General features: G+C 40.3%; 1 protein-coding gene across 4 annotated transcripts in view; it reads right to left on the bottom strand.

Moving 5' to 3' along the window:
- The window catches only part of PDE1B (phosphodiesterase 1B), a 519764-nt gene that overhangs the window by 176784 nt on the left and 322046 nt on the right, over positions 1 to 20934 (bottom strand). The gene's annotated exons all lie outside the window — the stretch shown is intronic.

Genomic DNA, 20934 nt, shown 5'->3' with positions numbered 1-20934 from the left:
GAGCAAATTATGGTATTATTATATTAATGCAATCATCTAAACATTGCTTTTCCATAATTTTAGATACACTTCAGAAAACTTAAGCTTTCTCTTACAATGGATGTGTTGTGTCATGTGAATAAGGAGAAATGAACATGTTAACTATTATTTGATAAGCTTTAAATGACTTCCACTTAATGACTTTTTTGAAGAAGTGAGCAGCAAGTAAATGATGTGGTATCCTGAGTGTATTTCAAGGTACAGGGGGGTCCAGACTTTAACATAATTACAAGGGATAAGAAGGCAGCTTTGTGCAAAAGGCTGCTTTTGAACTATTAATCTCTTTTTCTGTTGCTATGTTCTAGCTGTGCAGATTATATTTATTCTGGCAGTTATAGCTTTCAAATCTGAAGAAGGCATAGACCTGAGCAGAAGCCATGTAAAGATACAAAGTACTAATTGGACTGTACTGGTACCAGCAAGGTAAACCACATGCGGCAACATACCGTAATCATTTAGCTAAATCAGATATGTGAAGGAACAACATTATTTCCCCACATCTCTAATAGGGCGTACACACGGTCGGACTTTGTTCGGACATTCCGACAACAAAATTCTAGGATTTTTTCCGACGGATGTTGGCTCAAACTTGTTTTGTCTACACACGGTCGCACAAAGTTGTCGGAAAATCCGATCGTTCTAAACGCTGTGACGTAAAACACGTACGTCGGGACTATAAACGGGGCAGTGGCCAATAGCTTTCATCTCTTTATTTATTCTGAGCATGCGTGGCACTTTGTCCGTCGGATTTGTGTACACATGATCGGAATTTCCGACAACGGATTTTGTTGTCGGAAAATTTTATCTCCTGCTCTCCAACTTTGTGTGTCGGAAAATCTGATGGAAAATGTCCAATGGAGCCTACACACGGTCGGAATTTCCGACAACACACTCCGATCGGACATTTTCCATCGGAAAATCCGACCGTGTGTACGGGGCATAAAATCTGTCTTGCTTATAGTCAAATTGACCCCTGAAAAGGGGTAACTTATCTGTTGATAAGCATTTCCATTGTAAGTTAAAAAAAATCTTGTTGCTGCAGTTCCAGTTGTGTATGTGTTGTCTTCAGTCTCTAGTAAGCGAACCAATCAAGAAACAGATGAAGAAATAGATCTGGGAAGCAGAGATTAACAAAACAGTTTTCTTGCTCCCAAAATGTTGGATGAAAATCATATTTTCTTGAAATTTTCCCATTTTTGGTGAAATGTGTTGGAGTCTCAAGGAAAGGTGAAAGTTAGCTGGCTTATAAGGGTGCATAAGTTTTAGATGGCTCCAGAGGGCTGCAAGAGACTGCTTTAAATGACCCTGGAACTGTTCTTCTAACAAAATGGTCCTTCATTAGCCTCATTACTTTTACTGGAATAATAAAATAGCAAAAAAAGTACAACTGCAGCCCAGCTGATGTATTCTGTGATAGTGATGGACAGACATGGAAGGGGGAAGGATGTGATAGGCTGCAAAGTTGGCAAGGGGACTTAGGCCCATCCTCCAGCGATGGAAGGACACAGGTGAAAGAGAAAAGGAACAAGCAGGATGTGAGTAGACTGCTGAAGAGTGAACGATCCACTAGGTACCAGGAAAAGTGATAGTTCATGGTCAGTCTGATGCACCACCCCCCTCTCATCCCCATGCAAGATCTACTGCAGAATAGATTAGACACAGAAGAAGGCTACAGAAGCGATCTACCAGAGGCACTGTGGCCAAACCTTCATCCACCCACATTCAGCCCACAGCAAGGATTTGCAGGGTACAGATGAAACTTATCTTTCCACATCGAATAGGGGATTGGTGGGAGAACCTTTTGTGTATTGAACGCTGCCTAATTGAGGGCACTGATCTTGATTTAGAGGGATATCATCACTTTGTTGCTACTATGCTAATAGTTAGATTGGGACAATTTTTGAAGACACGTTTATCTTTGGATTAGATGGACCTTCAGTTGAAGGTCAAGTGCTCCACTGTTGAGTTCAAAGGACCCCAAGGCTGGCAGACCTAGTAGTTTACCCACTGGCCAGTGGTTATCCAGAGGGCTTTTTAATTGTCACTAGGCCCAGTAGATAGTTAAACTATTCAGATCATACACCAGGTTATACCTGTGCACTAAACACTGTTTAATAAAACTGCTTTATTCGCACTCACAGTGTTGTTCCCTATCCACCTGGTACTTTGAGGCAAAGTCCCATAAGTGGCAAACAAAATGAAACTCTCAATGTATTTACTTCTACTATGTCCTTGTTATTATTTATCTGTGGGGGATGTTCTTGTGCTAAAAAACTCTAGAAAACTGCTATTGGTGTGGCAGTGTACTATTAGGTCCTAATCGAATATACAATGGAAATAGCACATATATATATATATATATAAAAAACTCAATTAAATAAATGAAACAACCCTACAATACAACTCCTTGTGCAAAAAAAAAAAAAAAAAAACAATCTTTAAAGAAATTAAAAAGAAAATTGTTTTTTTTTTGTCAAATTTTAACAAACTAAAATGTGAGTTTCCACTTTGGCAAACTTGGTAAATTTGTAGGAAAATAAATTTTGCCCAAATCACTTTGCTTATACCTACTAGAGAATTAAAGGGTAGCTCCACTTTCATGGGAAAAATATCACAAATATTTAAAATATATATTATACATAATATACAGTATCTCACAAAAGTGAGTACACCCCTCACATTTTTTGTAAATGTTTTATTATATCTTTTCATGTGACAACACTGAAGAAATGACACTTTGCTACAATGTAAAGTAGTAAGTGTACAGCTTGTATAAAAGTGTAAATTTGCTGTCCCCTCAAAATAACTCAACACACAGCCATTAATGTCTAAACCGCTGGCAACATAAGTGAGTACACCCCTAAGTGAAAATGTCCAAATTGGGCCCAATTAGCCATTTTCCCTCCCCGGTGTCATGTGACTTGTTAGTGTTACAAGGTCTCAGGTGTGAATGGGGAGCAGGTGTGTTAAATTTGGCGTTATCGCTCTCACTCTCTCATACTGGTCACTGGAAGTTCAACATGGCACCTCATGGCAAAGAACTCCCTGAGGATCTGAAGAGAAGAATTGTTGCTCTACGTAAAGATGACCTAGGCTATAAGAAGATTGCCAAGACCCTGAAACTGAGCTTCAGCGCGGTGGCCAAGACCATACAGCGGTTTAACAGGACAGGTTCCACTCAGAACAGGCCTCGCCATGGTCAACCAAAGGAGTTGAGTGCACATGCTCTGGGTCATATACAGAGGTTGTCTTTGGAAAATAGAGGTATGAGTGCTGCCAGCATTGCTGCAGAGGTTGAAGGGGTAGGGGGTCAGTCTGTCAGTGCTCAGACCATATGCTGCACACTGCATCAAATTGGTCTGCATGGCTGTCATCCCAGAAGGAAGCCTCTTCTAAAGATGATGCACAAGAAAGCCTGCAAACAGTTTGCTGAAAACAAGCAGACTAAGGACATGGATTACTGGAACGATGTCCTGTGGTCTGATGAAACCAAAATAAACTTATTTGGTTCAGATGGTGTTAAGCATGTGTGGCGGCAACCAGTTGAGGAGTACAAAGACAAGTGTGTCTTACCTACAGTCAAGCATGTTGGTGGGAGTGTCATGGTCTGGGGCTGCATGAGTGCTGCCGGCACTGGGGAGCTACAGTTCATTGAGGGAACCATGAATGTCAACATGTACTGTGACATACTGAAGCAGAGCATGATCCCCTCCCTTCAGAGACTGGGCCGCAGTGCAGTATTCCAACATAACGACCCCAAACACACCTCCAAGACGACCGCGTTGCTAAAGAAGCTGAAGGTAAAAGGTGATGGACTGGCCAAGCATGTCTCCAGACCTAAAACCTTTTGAGCATCTGTGGGGCATCCTCAAACGGGAGGTGGAGGAGTGCAAGGTCTCCAACATCCACCAGCTCTGTGATGTCATGGAGGAGAGGAAGAGGACTCCAGTGGCAACCTGTGAAGCTCTGGTGAACTCCATGCCCAAGAGGGTTAAGGCAGTGCTGGTAAATAATGGTAGCCACACAATATATTGACACTTTGGACTCAATTTGGACATTTTCACTTGGGGTGTACTCACTTATGTTTAGACATTAATGGCTGTGTGTTGAGTTATTTTGAGGGGACAGCAAATGTACACTTTTATACAAGCTGTACACTCACTACTTTACATTGTAGCAAAGTGTCATTTCTTCAGTGTTGTCACATGAAAAGATATAATAAAATATTTACAAAAATGTGAGGGGTGTACTCACTTTTGTGAGATAATATTAATATATATATATATATATATATATATATAAAAAATCATATACAAAAGCGGCACAAGCCACATTGCAATAAAACAGCTTTAAAATGACCCTTCTTTTTAAATCTATAGTGCTGTAATTTTCTCTAAAATGCAATGCAATATGGCAACTTGGAAGTGTTCTGTACACAAATGGTGTACAAAACACCCCCTAGAAATGTAATTTCCTGCTTATGTGCTTGGCTCATTGATTTTCACAAAAGTCTGCACAAATCAAATTTTGGGCATCCTTGCATCCTCTGCAATAATTATTTCAGTTTTGGTAAGATGACTCCAAAAAGTTAAACATATCTAAAGGGATTCAAACCCTGCAACTTTCCTCATTAGTACCCTGCAAGTGAAACTGATCACAAATCAGCACGTCACTCCCATTAATTTTCAGTTTGCACATGAACACAGACAAACAAACAGCTATTTCTTCAGAATAACAAAATGTAGGACTCTGCAACAAAGTTTGTTAAAATCCCTGCAGTGTATATAGACCACCCCGAGGTGAATGTTTTTTTCTTAAGAAAAGTGGAGTTACTCGTTAAAGTGATCAGTGACCAGTGCAGTGATTATAACCCTTTTTTTTTTTTAACAAAAATAAGAAAATATGTTATATTTACCTGCTCTGTGCAATTGTTTTGCACAAAGCAGCCTCGATCCTCTTTTTCTGGAGTCCCCCACAGGAGCTCCAGGCTACTCCTCCTCCGTCCCCCGCCCTTTCGTCATGGCATTTGATTGACAGCAGCGGAAGCCAATAGCTGTCACTGCTATCAATCTGCCCTATGAGGAGGGAGACAGCGGTGAGAACTGCTGCTCTCGTGCACATCCCTGGATTGGATTGGGCTCAGATAACAATAAGGGGGGCTGGGGGGCTCCTGCAGCACAGAAGGTTTTTTATCTTAATACTTACTGTAGAATGCATTAAGGTAAAAAAAAAACAAAAAAAACTTGAGGCTTTAGAACCACTTTAAATCCCCAGAGAGTTAAGAAACCAGATGTGTGGAAGACTTGCAGAAATACTTGGATGTTTTACAAAAATGTTGATAGGAATCAATAACATAAAAATTCATTCTTTTTTTGGTAGCACAGGCACGCTTATGCTAATGTTTGGTTGGTATGTAGTATACAGCACCTCCACTTTTTTATTTTTACATATAAAGGACTCAGCATGGGGCTTCGTGTTTGATTTGCCTAATGAAAAGTCCTGTTTAGCAATTTTTGTACTCTTATGTTCTACAGAAGGACAATATAAAAAAACAGCTCCACATTCATGAATAAACAGACAGGGGGCAGTAGAGCACAGACATACTGTTGCTAATACCAGATTATAGCAGTAATACACAGAGGTCAACCAACCATTAAAATTCTGCCTGTCTTGATTTTCTGACTTATCAAATGAAACTAAATGAGCATCACAATGTCATTAGCTGTTGTTGGAATGACTGCATAGTCCTAAATTCGCTATGCAATGAACATACAAAAGCAGCCAGAAGCTAAAACCTTCAACTAATAAAAATGAAGTACTATTCTATGCCAAATATCCCAGAAGACAAGAAACGAATAACTGTGAAAATGAAGATTCCTGTAAAATGTTTTAGATGACCCAAATTGCTAAAGTATTATCCTATGTTTACATCTGTTATTGCAAGCACTATGTGCTAAATAGTGATTGCTGATAAAAGAAAGGAACACTATTATGTGAAAGAAGAGTATTCAATAAGCCATCTATTCTTTTCATTTATTTATATAGTTTAGCCTACCTGTATTAACTATTTTTTCTAGAATATCCTCAGAAAGGGCCACTGTGCATACACAAATGCCATATAAAATACTTTTAAAAGAAGTCAAAAATGAATTGTGAATTTAAAATGTTGCTTTGGGGTGGAAAATGTGCAGTCACAATCTCACGTACAGTTGCACAAATCAAAGTCTGCCTAGTCGTGCCAAAGCTATTCAAGCATTGTTGTCGGCTTCTGCCCAGCTTATACAGGATAAAATGTTTGTTTTGTCTAGGGTGATCTAATAAAGAGTAATACTTATCTTAATCCACTGTCCTGGTCTAGTGCTCTGGTCTTCTTCCTTTCCGCCCTGGACACACAAGGGGGGTCTTTAGCTGTCTTCAGAGCGTTTGGGCTTCTGGTCTGTTTTGTAACTTTAAAGCCCCATACACACTATCAGATTTTCTGCTGATTTTTGTCTTCAGATTTACCAAAACCATGTAGTGCAAGGGCCTACCTGATTGGATACAAATTGAAACTCTTAAGGTTTGACCTCATATTATATAGTTTTGGTAAATCTGAAGGAAAAAAATCAGCAGAAAATCTGATAGTGTGTATGGGGCTTTTGAAGAACGAAGCTACCTCCAAGGTATGCCTCCTCTCAAGTGGCAGTTAAAGTATAATTGATGGCATTTTTTTTAGATCTACAGTAGGTAGCGTGAATGCCAGGTTTTCATTATTTGTCCTGGTGACTATTATGACCAAAACTGAAAGAGAATCTCAACTTGGGCACAGACAAAAAAAACTTGACAGGGGTTTTAACCATTACATACTGTATCCAAAAAAAATGGGCTTAAAGCTGGCCATACACTTATCAAAATTTCAGCAGGAACCCACCACTCTCACAATACAGTGATCTGTGGCTACAGCTGATTGGCTGCTGCCGCTGATCAGGGAAAATCTTCCAACATGTTCCTTCAACAAAAGTAAATCAAACATGCAGGGACAGCCACACACTGTTTAAAGTTTGTCCGGTTCAGCAAGAACCGGACACATTTTGATCGGTGTGTGGCCATCCCCACTTGGTTGATTGACTTCTGTTGTAGGGACATACTTGAAGATGGTCCTTGATCAGAAGCTGCTGTCGCAGATCAGGGTATTCTGACAGCAGAGGCAGCCACTGTCCAAATATAATTTCCCGGTAAGGGGGAATTTCTCCATCTACCTCGTTTGTGTGGATGGAGAAAGTTGTTTTTTTTTTCAGTTCAATGGCTAAATGAAAAAAAACAAAAAAACTATATACTTTCAATTTTTCATTTTCCTTAATGTAATGGTTATTTTTTGAAGCTGTATACTCTTTAGGTGGTGTGACCAGTATAGGTGGCAACTGTGCTTAGCAGAGTTCTCCTTTCTTATCTTTGTCTTGTGACAGGTCTGTTCTTATTTTAGACATATAAACAGCCTTGTTAACTCTTCTGTCATTTCACAAGAACAGGGTGTGCAACACACCTGTCAAAAATGGCTGACAAGTTTTCTACAATAAACTGCAAAAACACTCATACTTTTGGAGGTGTCCTAAATCCTGCTAAGTGCCAGTGTGATACCTTTATTATCTGAATGATTTTCTTTGCTCTGTTCCTCTTGATGTACACCTGTGTGGACTGCTTACAAAGCAAAGTAGCACTCATACCTTGCAGCAGTTTTTCTATTCTTACAAAAATTCAAAATAAGTTTAATATGTAACTTTATTATGCATTAAAATCTTGGACTTCTGTGGGATGCAGTGCCAGCTTTGGAGAAATCTTCAGAAATAACATGTTTTTCTGGTACCAAAGCTCTTCCTTGCAAGCACCACATATACTGTATCCAAAGCATATATAACTAGGAGGAAAGTGGGGCAAAACAGAGCACACTGGATCGTGCATCTATAATACCCATTAATAGAAGGTAATGTCTCAATCATATCAAGTCACTATGTGGTAACTGTAATTTATTTTTGTGTTTTTTCTGTCTGATCTGGTGCACTCTGTTTTGATGCAGTTTTTGAGAAAACTGGAATTTTATAAGGCATCAGTTCTTTATGGGGCCTATGATGAATAAGGGAATAAGGACCAGAAGAGACCAGAAGGATAAAGAATAAAAGGCAAGGCAGACAGTCAAGTTGCACAATAAGAAGCAGAGGCAGGAAGACTATTGGCACACACTGAGATTGAATTACTAAAATTGGGGGGTGTAAAATCTGGTGCAGCTGTGCATGGTAGCCAACCAGCTTCTAACTTCAGCTTATTCAATTAAGCTTTGATAATAAAACCTGGAAACTGATTAGTTTCTATGCAGAGCTGCACCAGATTTTGCACTCTTTAGTTTTAGTAAATCAACTCCACTGTGCAGCTACATAAGAGATCTCTAGGCCTATTTTTACTGAAAGGAGGTGTATAGCCAAAGCTTATTTTACTTCTCTTATGGGTCACAGGAGTGCAGTTCGTTTTGCACTCCTGTGACCTGTTTTAACATCACAGAAGTCAGTCTAGGCACCACGTCATCGTGACAATGGAAGTCGGGATCTGTCAGGTGCCTGGACTGACACCTGGCTAAGCCTCTCTGAGGGCCGCTTAGAGCCTGAGCCGGCTGCTCCCCGCCCCTCCACTGCCCAGCACACCAGTGAGCGAGGAGGAGGCAGATCGGAGAGCCGCTGAGTGACAGTCAGCAGCTCTCTGCTCGGGGAGCTGTCAGAACTGAGCGATCAGCGGTGTTCGGTCACTCGGTTCTCAGTGTAAAGGCACCAGGGGACAGATGTAGCATTGGACCGATGCTGCATCTACCTAGGAAAGTATAAATCTGAAAAAACAAACAAATCCATACTTCTTTTAATGTTGGATGTGCATGGGTTGGGATTCCCTTCTGCTGTTGCGTAGGCTTGGATACAGCTCACTCACAGTATGTGTCAGCTGAGAAACCTAAGGCATTCTTCATGATGCCCTAACTGTGCTTCTGGTTTATAATATGTAAGTGTGGTTTATATACAATACAGGGAAAATACAAAGAAGGCAATTCCCATATTCAAGTTAAATGCACCAGTAATGCAAGCCTGCAATGCAAACCATACAATACAGCAATACCATACCATATGGTATGGTATACAATACCAAATAATTACAGCAGATGGAGATTCTACTTCTCAGTAGGTTTAAGAAGTTTATAAAATTTGCTTCTTTTTTTTTTTCCAGCTTCACTGGTGTTCTTTCATGACTATTACACAGTGCATAAATCATAACCAACAGTTCCAGAGATCCTTTCTGTACAGAAAACTATGTCTAATAAATGAGCAGAGCTTATCCGTCTTATTAAATGAAGACACTGCACATTGTTTTATCTCCAGGAAAGAGCCAGGGTTGTTTGAGGTACAGTGACAGAGGCTAACAATACAAAATTCCCAAGTGGTTAAGCCAGAAAATAGCTTCTGCTATACTTTTCTGACTGTATGACTCCAAGTACAAATGAATGCTTCATCCTTTCAAATTCTAGAATTCTTTATTATAAAATGACTTGTCACATTTATAACTGTTTAATGCTTAACACAGATCACAAGTTTACTTTCCTAACGTTATCTGTCTGTACCATGTTTGGTCTACTCATTTACCCTATCTTTTTTAAAAAAATGTAATGGTTGCTATATGCATCAACAGAATAGCTGAACACCCCCTAACCTGATTGTAACTCCTAGTCATTCATAATGTAGTACAGTGTAGATTGTGGCATATTTAGGAAAGAGGCCATGTATACAAATGTTTTTTTTTTTTTTAATTAAACTGTATGTAAAGCCAAAAAACTTTTTGTTTTAGTTTTGAATAAAATGTGGACAGAGGTCCTGCCAGGCTTTTATTGCTTCATGTTTCCCCACTGTGGAGACTCATACCTCTCTATGGTAAGAGACCATGACCATAGTTTCCAGTGCAGAAAGTGATGGGAAATCCAATATCTTTAAGTTGTCACAGGAATAGAAGGTAAAAGAAATCTTCCAATGGGGAAAAGTTTCTATGATTGGGGCCATACACCTGGGGGGGCTGCCATGAGAACAAACCAGCCCTAGAAATAAATACAATAAATGGAAGTGGAATGCTCAGGCCTAGTTATCTAAATGTGGCCAGGACATGTGGCCACAGTGAAGAACTTGGAAGTGGGTTTGTATTTTACAATTAGTTTGCTAGTTGGCTGCCTCTCAGGGGATCTAGGGTGCACATTTTTAAAGGTCAACTTTGTTAACAGTGAATTTGTCCTTTAAACCAAGTCTAAGTTGTATTTGAAACTTATCCCAGCTTGTGTTGAGTAACCACTAGACTTGTCTTGATTTTCCAGGACGGTTCTTGTATTAAAATAGAAATATGTTTCTGATTACTTGGCTGAAAATTAACCCAGTCCTTGCCTGCTTCACTAGAGAGTAAGTGGACCAGTTCACTAAACAGGGACTCATACAAGTTCAGGGTGATCCTTTGTGAGCAAATATGTGCCATGCACCACTGATTTTCCATAAGGTAGATCAACCTAATTTTTGAACCAGTAAAGGGTCTTTTTCATTCTTAACAAGGTCACCTGTGGCAATTCATTCCTTGCAGCTGACCCCAATCAGTAGTGGGCAGGTGGTATCAGAGATTATAAGGCGGGGTCTCCCCCCCCCCCCCCATATGCCCAATTAAGGATGTACTGTATTTCCATAATAGTACAACAAGTGTAACTCTAATCAAAACTGTAGCATCGTTCCACTACCATGGAGATGATATGGTGGCACATGGCACAGTCCAACCATATAAGAGACACGAGTTTGTGTACTAGTGGCATAGCTTTATACAACGAGACTAAATGAGTATATAGGGGTTGATTTACTGTAGGCAAAGAGGCTGTTCACTTTGCAAGGAAAGTTACACTTTGCTAGAAAATTTGCCCAGAGCTTAATAAATGAGGGAATGCTCTAATGACTTTCTTCATCCAATAATGTACAAGCAAAAAACATTTAATTTTTCCTTGCTCGTGACTGTGTATTTTTTGCAAAGTGAAATTTCACCACATTCACTGAACTCTGGTGGAAATTGAACAGCTTGGGGAACAGCCTATTTGTCTTTAGCAAATCAACTCCAACTTGTCTACAAGTTGTTTTGTATATTGAGTCACACCTGTGCGTGTTTGGATATGAGTTTCATAGAGGTACTGCAACATTGGACATCTAAGCCTATTTTTGTATTCCTGAATTTCACTTGAAAATATTTGATGGCCCTAACCGAGTCTCATATCCTGCACAGCCCTACATATCACCTTCAGTGCAGTGTCAGCCCTGTAAGGCAACCGAAGTGTTAAACATCTTGTTAGTCTGAAATATTCAAATGAGTCTTTTAGATGTAACTGGAAGAAGTAATTTTAAGCTCTGGTAGGACAGATAGGGTAATCACCGCAGGTAAATTTATCATCACAAAGGAGAAAGAAAAGTCGCCTAAGGAAGCCACTGAGCAGTCGCAGGCAGAAGACTTTCTTCACGTTGCCTGGATACAATGATAGCTTTCACTGCAGTGGCACGTGTCACTGACGGCAAGTGGGGCTGTGTGACATTCCAGACTTAAGCTTCACCCCTGAGAAGACCAGGAGGCTTCATAAACACTTCATGCTTATCCTTGTAAATCACAAATTCATGTTAGTTCACCAGCACACATCATTTCAGACGTGCTTTGTAAGGAAGCTGATTCACTCTGAAGCGTGAGGAGTCACATATGACACGCTTACACTACCTGGCTTTTACTTGTCTCTCGCAGTCTGCCTTCAGTGCACACGTAACATTTTAATAGATATTATCTTCAAATCTGAACACAGTATATTTATCATTAAAGAAAAGTTGTGCAAAGAAAAAAAACTTTATTTAGGCTGCCATTTGTTAAACTCCTTTGAAAAAATGCAAGCCGACTGGCTGAATCGATGCTTTGTAAATCAATGACCCACAAAAAAATATAAATCCAATAAAAACAGTGCTCTTTATCTATGTTCTTGTCTGGGACACAAACAGTACCAGAACCAGAAAATTAACATGACATGTAGAGATTTTTTAATGTGTCACACCAGCAATGCAAACTGCAGGGGTGTGAATGCACCCCTAATGCCCCATTTATACTTGCGAACGGGCCCTTACCAATTACATACGTGAGACCCAGCGATTAGTTGTGGGAAGCAGTCCCGCAATGGGAGGCTGACATACAATCCGTGTCCAAGGCCGTTCATCACCGGTACACATCTGCATTTGCTGTATCTGTGGCACCCTCCTAGATAGGTGCTAGGATTAGTTAGATTAAGTGCTCACTCACTGTGTTCAGTGGAGCAATATTTTTTTCACTAGGTAAATTTAATTGTGCTCACTGTAATCAGTTCAACTACATGGGATTAGTTGGGTCTGCTCAGTGTTTCATCTGCTGCTAGTTTTGGCTGTTTATTCTGCTTTCCAGAACTGGAGAACTCTTTGGAACATAGGTGTGAAGCCCCCCCGGAATTGTAAGAGTGTGTCCTTCAGAGTGAAGACATTTGACTTGCCCCGTGTTGCAATGGCCACCGTGGACTTTTTTTCAAAGTCTGCTGATGGCCTGGGGGCTGCGGCTGCTCTTAGTCTTTTCCGACTACACATGCATCCGTCCCTCCCTCCTCACCCCTGGCCAGAGCATCAGATTGGCTCTGCCGCTCGGGCCTCTGCTTAACATCAACGTGACACTGACCCGGCTGTTCTGTGATTGGCTGCTGCCTCAGCCTGCCTCTGTCTGTGTAAATGTATGTTGTGGTTGTGCTGTGCCTATGCCGATCCGGCCGGCGCGGCGCCGGCTCCTCCCACAGGTCACAGGTGCGTGGCGTGCAGTGGCCGAAAAGACAGAGAATACACTGCCTGGCTGCCAGTGCCTGTCCTGGGACTATCGCTGAAGAACCACAGGTAACAGCAGTGCCTCTACAACGACACCACTGTGTACATCTTTTTGTATTGCAATACAACTGTTGTGGCCATATTTTGATCTTGATGGAAACAGCTATACAGACTGTATTATACGGTCTGTATAGCTGTTTTCATCTAGATCAAAATATAGCCAGAACACAATGGTGGCCCGTGCATTAAGGGCGCACGGGAGCGCCGCCCCCTCTCTCCTGCCACCCCTCTATCACCTATAGATAGATTCATGCATTGCATGAATCTATCTGTGGTCGCCGCTGCCACCCCCTACTCGGGCGCAGAACGCCTGAATTACAGCGGCGGAGTGTGTTTTTTAAGCACCTGATTAGAGCCATAGGCTCTAATAGGCGTAAAAAATGGTGATCTACAAGCGCCATGCTGGGCGCTCGCAGGTCACTCAGCTGTGTTAGAAAAGCGAATGACTATTCACTTTCCTAACACTAAACCGCCTCTCCGCCAATCATGATGGGCACACTGGCAACATATGATGGGCACACTGGCAACATATGATGGGCACACTGGCAGCGTTTGATGGCAAAGTGGCTGCAATTTATGATTTTTTTTCAACATTTTTTGCACCCCCCCAAAAACTTTGAGCACCAGCCACCACTGCCATAACAGATGTATTGCAATATAAAAAGATGTACATTCTCTAGGCTTGAAAGGTATATGTGTTATATAAGAGATCATTCAGCTTCACATTGTATTGGAAGTTGCTCAGGCCAGGCGTACCAGTCCATATAAATATAGCCTAGAGAATGCACATCTTTTTATGTTGCAAATTTGCAATGTATAGCAATACATGATGATCTGTTGTGACCATATTTTGATCAAGATGAAAACAGCCTATACTTGAAATTTTTTTGTGGTTTTTAAAAAGTCAGAATTGTTATTACAGCCCATTCTCCAGGTTTCCTCCACAAGACTGAAAATGTTTCAGTATTCACTATAACGGGGGTCGGCAACCTGACGATCTTAGTCCATCGCGAATGGGTTCCTGCGCCGCCGACTTCTGCTTTCTATGTGCCAGTCGTTGTCTCCCATCCCAGCCTCCTCCGTGGGTGGCTCCACCATGCCATCTATGTCACGGTCTCTCTCTCGCCCTCCCGCCTCTATCCTCCTCCACCACCATCAGGTTTCTCAAACCTTTGCCTGCCTGCCTGAGCTTTATGTGATAATGACTAAGCCCCTCCCCTTCATGACATTGTCGAAAAGGGACCGAGCATGGGTGTCCATAAAATTATGCCCCCCCCCCTGAAAAAAGTTCTGCGGATGCCCATGGTGTGAAGCAATTCAAATAGCAGCATGACTATTTATACAGCCCTGGCCAATCCCAGGAAGGATGGCCCTGAAGGCTGCTGGGAGCCTGTATAAATATTCTGGGACACTGAGCTGCTGGGACTTTGCCTGCTTGCTGCACTCCAGCACAGTGCTGCCATATGCTTGCTGTTCATAAAGCCTTAGGTGGGTGACCTGAGGGCCCAGATGCTGAAGCTACAGAGAGCTGACTGAGGGGCTGTCTTCTGAGGATCTAGTCTGATATCACAGGAGAAAGGTGTTACTTTAATGTTGGAAGGAGGCAACCAACTTTCCCTGGACATTTGTGAGTACAGACTGCTGTGAGAGAACTTAGAGACTTTTGCGCTGCTGCCACCCCTCTTGTGCTAGAGAGTCAGCTGTGTGTTTGACCATAGGGGACATCGGTTGGTGTCCTGAAGAGCTTAGTCTATCTAGTTCTTTGTGAAGGGACTCTGCTCTGGTTGCTCTAAAGAAAGAAGCCTGCTTTTGACAGCTATTGCAAGGACTTCTGCTTCAGCTTTTCAGAAAGGAATTCACAACCTCTACATAGTTCTCTTTTTTGGAGTATCCGACTAAATTTCCTCAACTCGACATGTGCAGAACTAAAAAATTAGTTTTGTTTTGTTTCGTTATTTACATAAATTTGTTTAGTTAAATTAGTTTAATCCATTTAATTCGTTTTTGGAATTAGTTTCATTTATTTGTATTAGAATCAATTCAAATTTGAATTCTGATCGATTCAAAAAGTTTTCGAATCGATTTCTAAAAGTTTTCTAATTCAAATAGTTTTCCAATTTCCAAAGAGAATAAAACAGAATAGAAAATAAAGGAAGAGAATAGAAAAATATATAATAGGATAGAAAAGAATAAAACAGGAAATAAAATAATAGGGTATAAAAGAGTAAAACAGAACAAAACAGGATAGAAAATAAAAGAACAGAATAGAATGGGATAGAATATAAAAGAAAGCTATAGAATAGAATAAAAAAGGAATCAAATTAAATAGAAAGATTATAACCATCTTCTGAAATTCGAATAGAAGAGAAAAGAATAGCATTAAAAAAACAATAGAATAGAATTGAAATAATATAACCATTTTCCAAAATTCAAATAGAATCAATTTGAATAGACTAGAAGGAATAGAATGAATATAACCATTATCCTAGTCTAATCTATTCCTTTCTATTCTATTCAAATTCAAATTAATTCTATTTGAGTTTTGGGAAATGGTTATATTCTTTCTATTCTAGTCTATTGTTTTTTTAACTGTATTCTTTTTCTATTTGTTTATTCTATTCTATTATTTTAGTTTCTATTCTATTCTTTTCTATTCAAATATACTCTATTTGAAATTCAAATTTCGGAAAATGGTTATATTCTTTATATTCTATTATATTCTGTTCTTTTTTCTATACTATTCTGTTATTTTCTATTCTAATCTATTATTTTCTATTCTATTCAAATTTGAATTGATTCTATTTGAATTTTGGGAAATGGTTATATGCATTCTATTTTTTTTTTTTCTTTTCTATTCTATTATAGTCTATTCTATTCTTTTTTTTTTCGATTCTATTCTTTTCTTTTCCATTCTTTTCTTATGTATTTGAATTCAAATGTATTCTATTTAAAATTTGAATTTCAGAAGATCTTTATATTCTATGTTATTCTATTCTATTTGTTTCTATTCTAGTATATTCTGTTCTTTTTTTCTATTATATTTTGTTTTGTTTTAGTCTATTATATTCTATTCCTTTATTTTCTGTTATATTCTTTTCTATTCTATTTTTTTCCTATTCTATTCCTATATTTTATATTCTATTTTATTCTCTTTGGAAATTCAAAAACTATTCAAATTTGCCATTCAAATTCAAAAAACTATTCGAATTTGAAAATGATTCAAAAACAATTCAAATTTCGTCCAAATTTTTTTTTTTCCGTTATTTCGGATTCGTTTAAATTTGGTACTATTGTAATTCTAAAAACTAAAAAAAACAAAAATTTGTTTGAATTTCAATTGAATTGAATTGGAATGAAACGAACCACACATGTATACCCTCAATCCTATCCCAGTTACTCCAAAAAAAAAAAAAAAAAAAAAAAAAACAACACAAGAGTACACCCCTAGACTGGTTATTGAGGAAAAGAGTGACTGTGATCGTGTGCCTGGCTGTCTACAGGGAAAAGAACCTGGGCCATTCCCAGCAGCTCCTTCAGGGGTAGCGCTACATACACGACCTGGCAGATACCCCAGGAACCTGGAAATCACTAAGGTAGACACCGCTACACCAATGAGCTCCACTTACTTTCTGGTCCCCTACAAAAAGGCTGCATTCTGAACAGAGGAGGTAGGCCACTCGACACGGTCACCATTCAGAGAATTAATGCAAAGAGTTCTCTGAACAAGGTGGAAAACACAAAATACCTGCCCACCTCTCCACCTTGGCCAATCAGAGAAAACTTTGCACTACCACGGTTGCAGGGTAGTTTCAGGGTGGCTCCATTCATTTGTCTGGGACATGACAGGGTTTTTTTTTTTATAAATCTTTTTATTACATTTCTTAACAAACAAACAAAACTAAACACCACAAGACATCATACACATTGAACCAAAAATAAAATAAAACAGTTTCAAAATCCGCTATAACAATTATTAATCCAAATGGGAATTCTTTCCCCGATGACCCCAAACATTTCTCATTTGGGAACACGCATATTATAAACAATGGCTCCCATGGGTATTCGATGCTGTATACGGTTTGTCCAGCCACTTTTCCCACACTTTATCATACTTACTAGGACAACCCCTATTCATACAAGTATCTCTATACAGTGGAAGATTATTATTTACCAATTGTTTCCACTACAAAAGCGTAGGGGACCGAAGTTTCTTCCAATGCAACGCAATAGCTTTTCTTGCCTAAAATAATGTTATGTTAGCAAACACTCACTCTGACGCTTTAGGAAGAATAGTCTCTACCAAACCCAGTAAACAGACAGACATAGAAACTGGTAAAGGAGCAGAGGTGATAGAATTCAATAAATCCACCACTTCCACCCAAAAAATAGCTATATATGGGCAGGTCCAAAAAAATATATGTAAAATCCCACTGGATTGCTCCACATCGCCAGCACTCTGAAGAACATGTAGGATTTATCTCTTTAAGTCTGTGTGGAGTGATATATGCTCTATGTACCAATTTATACTGGATCATGCGATGTGGCTGGAGCAGGGGGTTTAATTCCTGCTCCAGCTACACCCTGGCTACTGCGTTTGCAACTTAAGAGGGAGCAGTAGGAGGGTAGAAAAAAATACTGCTCAACCATATGTTTACAACCCCCCCCCCCAACCTAGTGTAAACAAGCCCAAAATTTGTTGCTCATAGTGCAAAGTTGTATTATTCATGTTATGTGACATTGCAATTTCTTGATAATGGGAAAAGGACATTCCATATATTTCATTTCCTGTGTTATTTATGTTTTCTTGATCCTTTCCGTAAAGTGGTGACTATGATGGAAAAATATTAATGTTCATTGCCATTATTCTTCATAAATGACTAACTGAGGTTTTGATCGCCTGTCAACTATTTTTATAAGGGTCATTTGTTTGGATGACAGATGTAGAACTGTGTCACATAAAAGTGCTTGGGAAAGTTTAATTCTGGAATATTCCAAGGAAAGTTAAAGTGGTGCTAAAATTCTACTCAAGATGAGGGCAATGATGACAAACCAAGGCATTTTTGATACATAAGCTTGTATGGTATGCTTTGGACAAGTTATATGAACAAAGATAGTCAATGGCACACATCCTAGCTAGGGTTACAGCCTACCTGAACTAGGCTTTGACAAAGTAAATGGCAGCAGGATGTTTGTATCTACTGCATGAAAATTAAATGGCGCTTATGATTCATGTACCACCATCATAAGGCCATCAGGTTCTACTTACACATTTAATGATAGTATAAATATCATCCACCTACAGAATTACAAATAATGCTTTAGCTGTACTGACTGTCATCACAATTTCTTGGCTGTACACTGCTTTTGATGTTCAGCGTTTAGTAATTATTCAACTCCTGGAGCCTTTGAAAGCTGGAACATCGAGTTTTCTAGTTTTGGACAGAATAGGGAAGAATTGGAACACCTGTCAGCTTTCTACTGCTAACCAGGACTCAGTTAGAGAGAATTACCTTTTCTTCCTGTCCTGCTGTGAGAATTGGCCTCAACTGATTCCTGTGACTGGCAGGCATGTACTGGCCATCGGGACTACCGGGAGTTTCCCGATGGACCGATGGCTCAGTGGGCTGGTCAGGCATAGTCCTGGAGCCACTCCACACTGACAGTGAGTCATTGCGATTTCACTTCTGTCACCAAGGAGCAGCTGCCAACACTTGCTGGAGGGAGGATTAGGCTTTCTGCTCCCTCCAGCCTGCAGACCACAGCCAACAGACTTTCCTTCCTCTCTCCCCTTATCACTTGTCAGTTATCACATGACTGGAGAGAGGAACGAGAAGCTGCCTTCAGAACTGTGAGTACACGTGGGAGGGGGAGGAGAGGGGGACCACTCTGATGTAAGGGGGCTGCTGATGGGGACACTCTGATGTAAGGAGGCTGCTGATGGGGAAACTCTGATGTAAGGGGCTGCTGATGGGGACACTCTGATGTAAGGGGCTGCTGATGGGGACACTAAAATTAAAGTGGGCCAGTCTGGATGAAGTCCAGGGCCAAATTTTTGTCCCAGTCCAACCCTGGTGACTGGGATTGACAGCAGTGTGCATCCAGCCACAATTACTGTAGATAATAGCTGACTGTGCACAGTAAAGAATAGCTGTGGTTGCGGACAGCCTGTCATTGCAGTGCACAGGCTCAGCAGCCACAGCTATCCACATACAGCTTTCAATCTCAGCCACAGGAATTGGTAGAGTCTTGTGACTGGGATTCATTGCGTGGCTAAACGCCCACGTGAAAGCAGCCTTAAGGTAGATTCACCCTCTATTTTGCCCTGTTTACCGTTATCACAGGGAGTAAACGTGAAAAAATATCTCAAATTTTGGGTTGTCACCAGAATAAGAATAGATGGGGAATCTTCCAATGGGAACACTAGTTTTGGTGATCCTGGTGACAACAAGAGATTCTCCCAGTTTGCCTATGGGACAGAAAGTAAAGGAAAATTTCCCCAATGGGACACAGATGGCAAAAAAAAACCTCACAGGGGTTATAACTAGGGATGCACCAATACCGGTATCGGTGCCGATTTCAAGCATTTGTGTGAGTATCCATAATCACTCACATGTTCCCGATACCGAAACCGATACTTTGCGGTGTGATTTGCATAAATACAAAATGAATGGGCATAAATCGCACTGCAAAGAATCACATGAGATTTCCCCCACTGCTCCTGTGTGTGTATAGAAAGGAATTAAAGCGCCATCTAGTGGGCAGTTTAAAAAATGTTAGAACTCACAATACATATCTGGCCAGTGCCACATGCTAGCATGATAGCAAATCAGGGCCACTGGAGGTGCTCACAGGGCTGGAGGAGATGTATAGGTGGTCTGCCCCCAGCTAACATCACTTCAGCCCTATACCCACAGAGTCCCAAAACTTCTCCTCCAACCCTATGAGCACCTCCAGTGGCCCTGATTTGCTGTTATCAGCGGGCCGAGACACCTATGAAGATTATTTTGCATGTGGCCAGATATGTGCTGTGAGTTCTAACATTTTTGTAAACTACCCACTAGATGGCGCTTTTCCCTTTCTATACACACACACACACACACACACACAAGCTGTGGAGGAAATCAAATGGAATTCAGACAGGAATCGCACCGCATTCCTGTTCAAATTGCATGTGATTCTTTGCAGTGCAATTTGCGCCAATATTTTTTGTATTGACGCAAATCGCAGAGCAAAGTATCTGTACTCTGTATCGGCAAGTACTTGACTGGAAGTATTGGTACTCATACTCGCCGATAAAAAAAAAATGTTATCGGTGCAACCCTAGTTATAGCCTTCCCTTATGGCCCATACACACAATCCGAAAATCGGCCGAAAAATTCCGCTTTCGACGCGATCGCACAATAATCGGATCGTTAGTACAGAGCTTTTGAGAGCCAATCACGACAATTCATCTGATATTATTCGATCGGACAAGCACGAAAATTTTCCTTGTACAATACCAGATCGTACGATTTTCATTTAGTCAGTACAGTTGTCGTCCGAAAATACAATACAAATACATTACAACACATAACATCACTTCAGATTTTTTTTTTCTGTCGAGCGAGAATTTTCGTAACTTTAGTAACCTAATCAATTTCTACTTGCGACTATTAAGCGAAAAAAGTTGTACGATATTCAGATCGTGAGTGAAGTGTTGCCTTTAGTTCTACTTCAGGGTCCAATCTTATTAAGGCCCCTTTCACACTTATACGACTTGTCCCACGCTTTTGTACTGCAAAATCGTATGACAAGTCATTCTCCATGATTTTCAATGACTGCCATTCATATTGGCACGACTTTAAGTCGTGCCGACTTCAAAGTAGGCCCTGCACTACTTTGGTCCAACTTCAATGCGAGTTGTACTCCATAGACCTCAATGTTAAACCCTCAAGTAGCA

Source organism: Aquarana catesbeiana, linkage group LG02, assembly GCF_042186555.1.
Source record: "Aquarana catesbeiana isolate 2022-GZ linkage group LG02, ASM4218655v1, whole genome shotgun sequence".
In the NCBI taxonomy this organism is placed as follows: Eukaryota; Metazoa; Chordata; class Amphibia; order Anura; family Ranidae; genus Aquarana; species Aquarana catesbeiana.
This window is presented reverse-complemented; position numbering and strand designations above follow the sequence as displayed.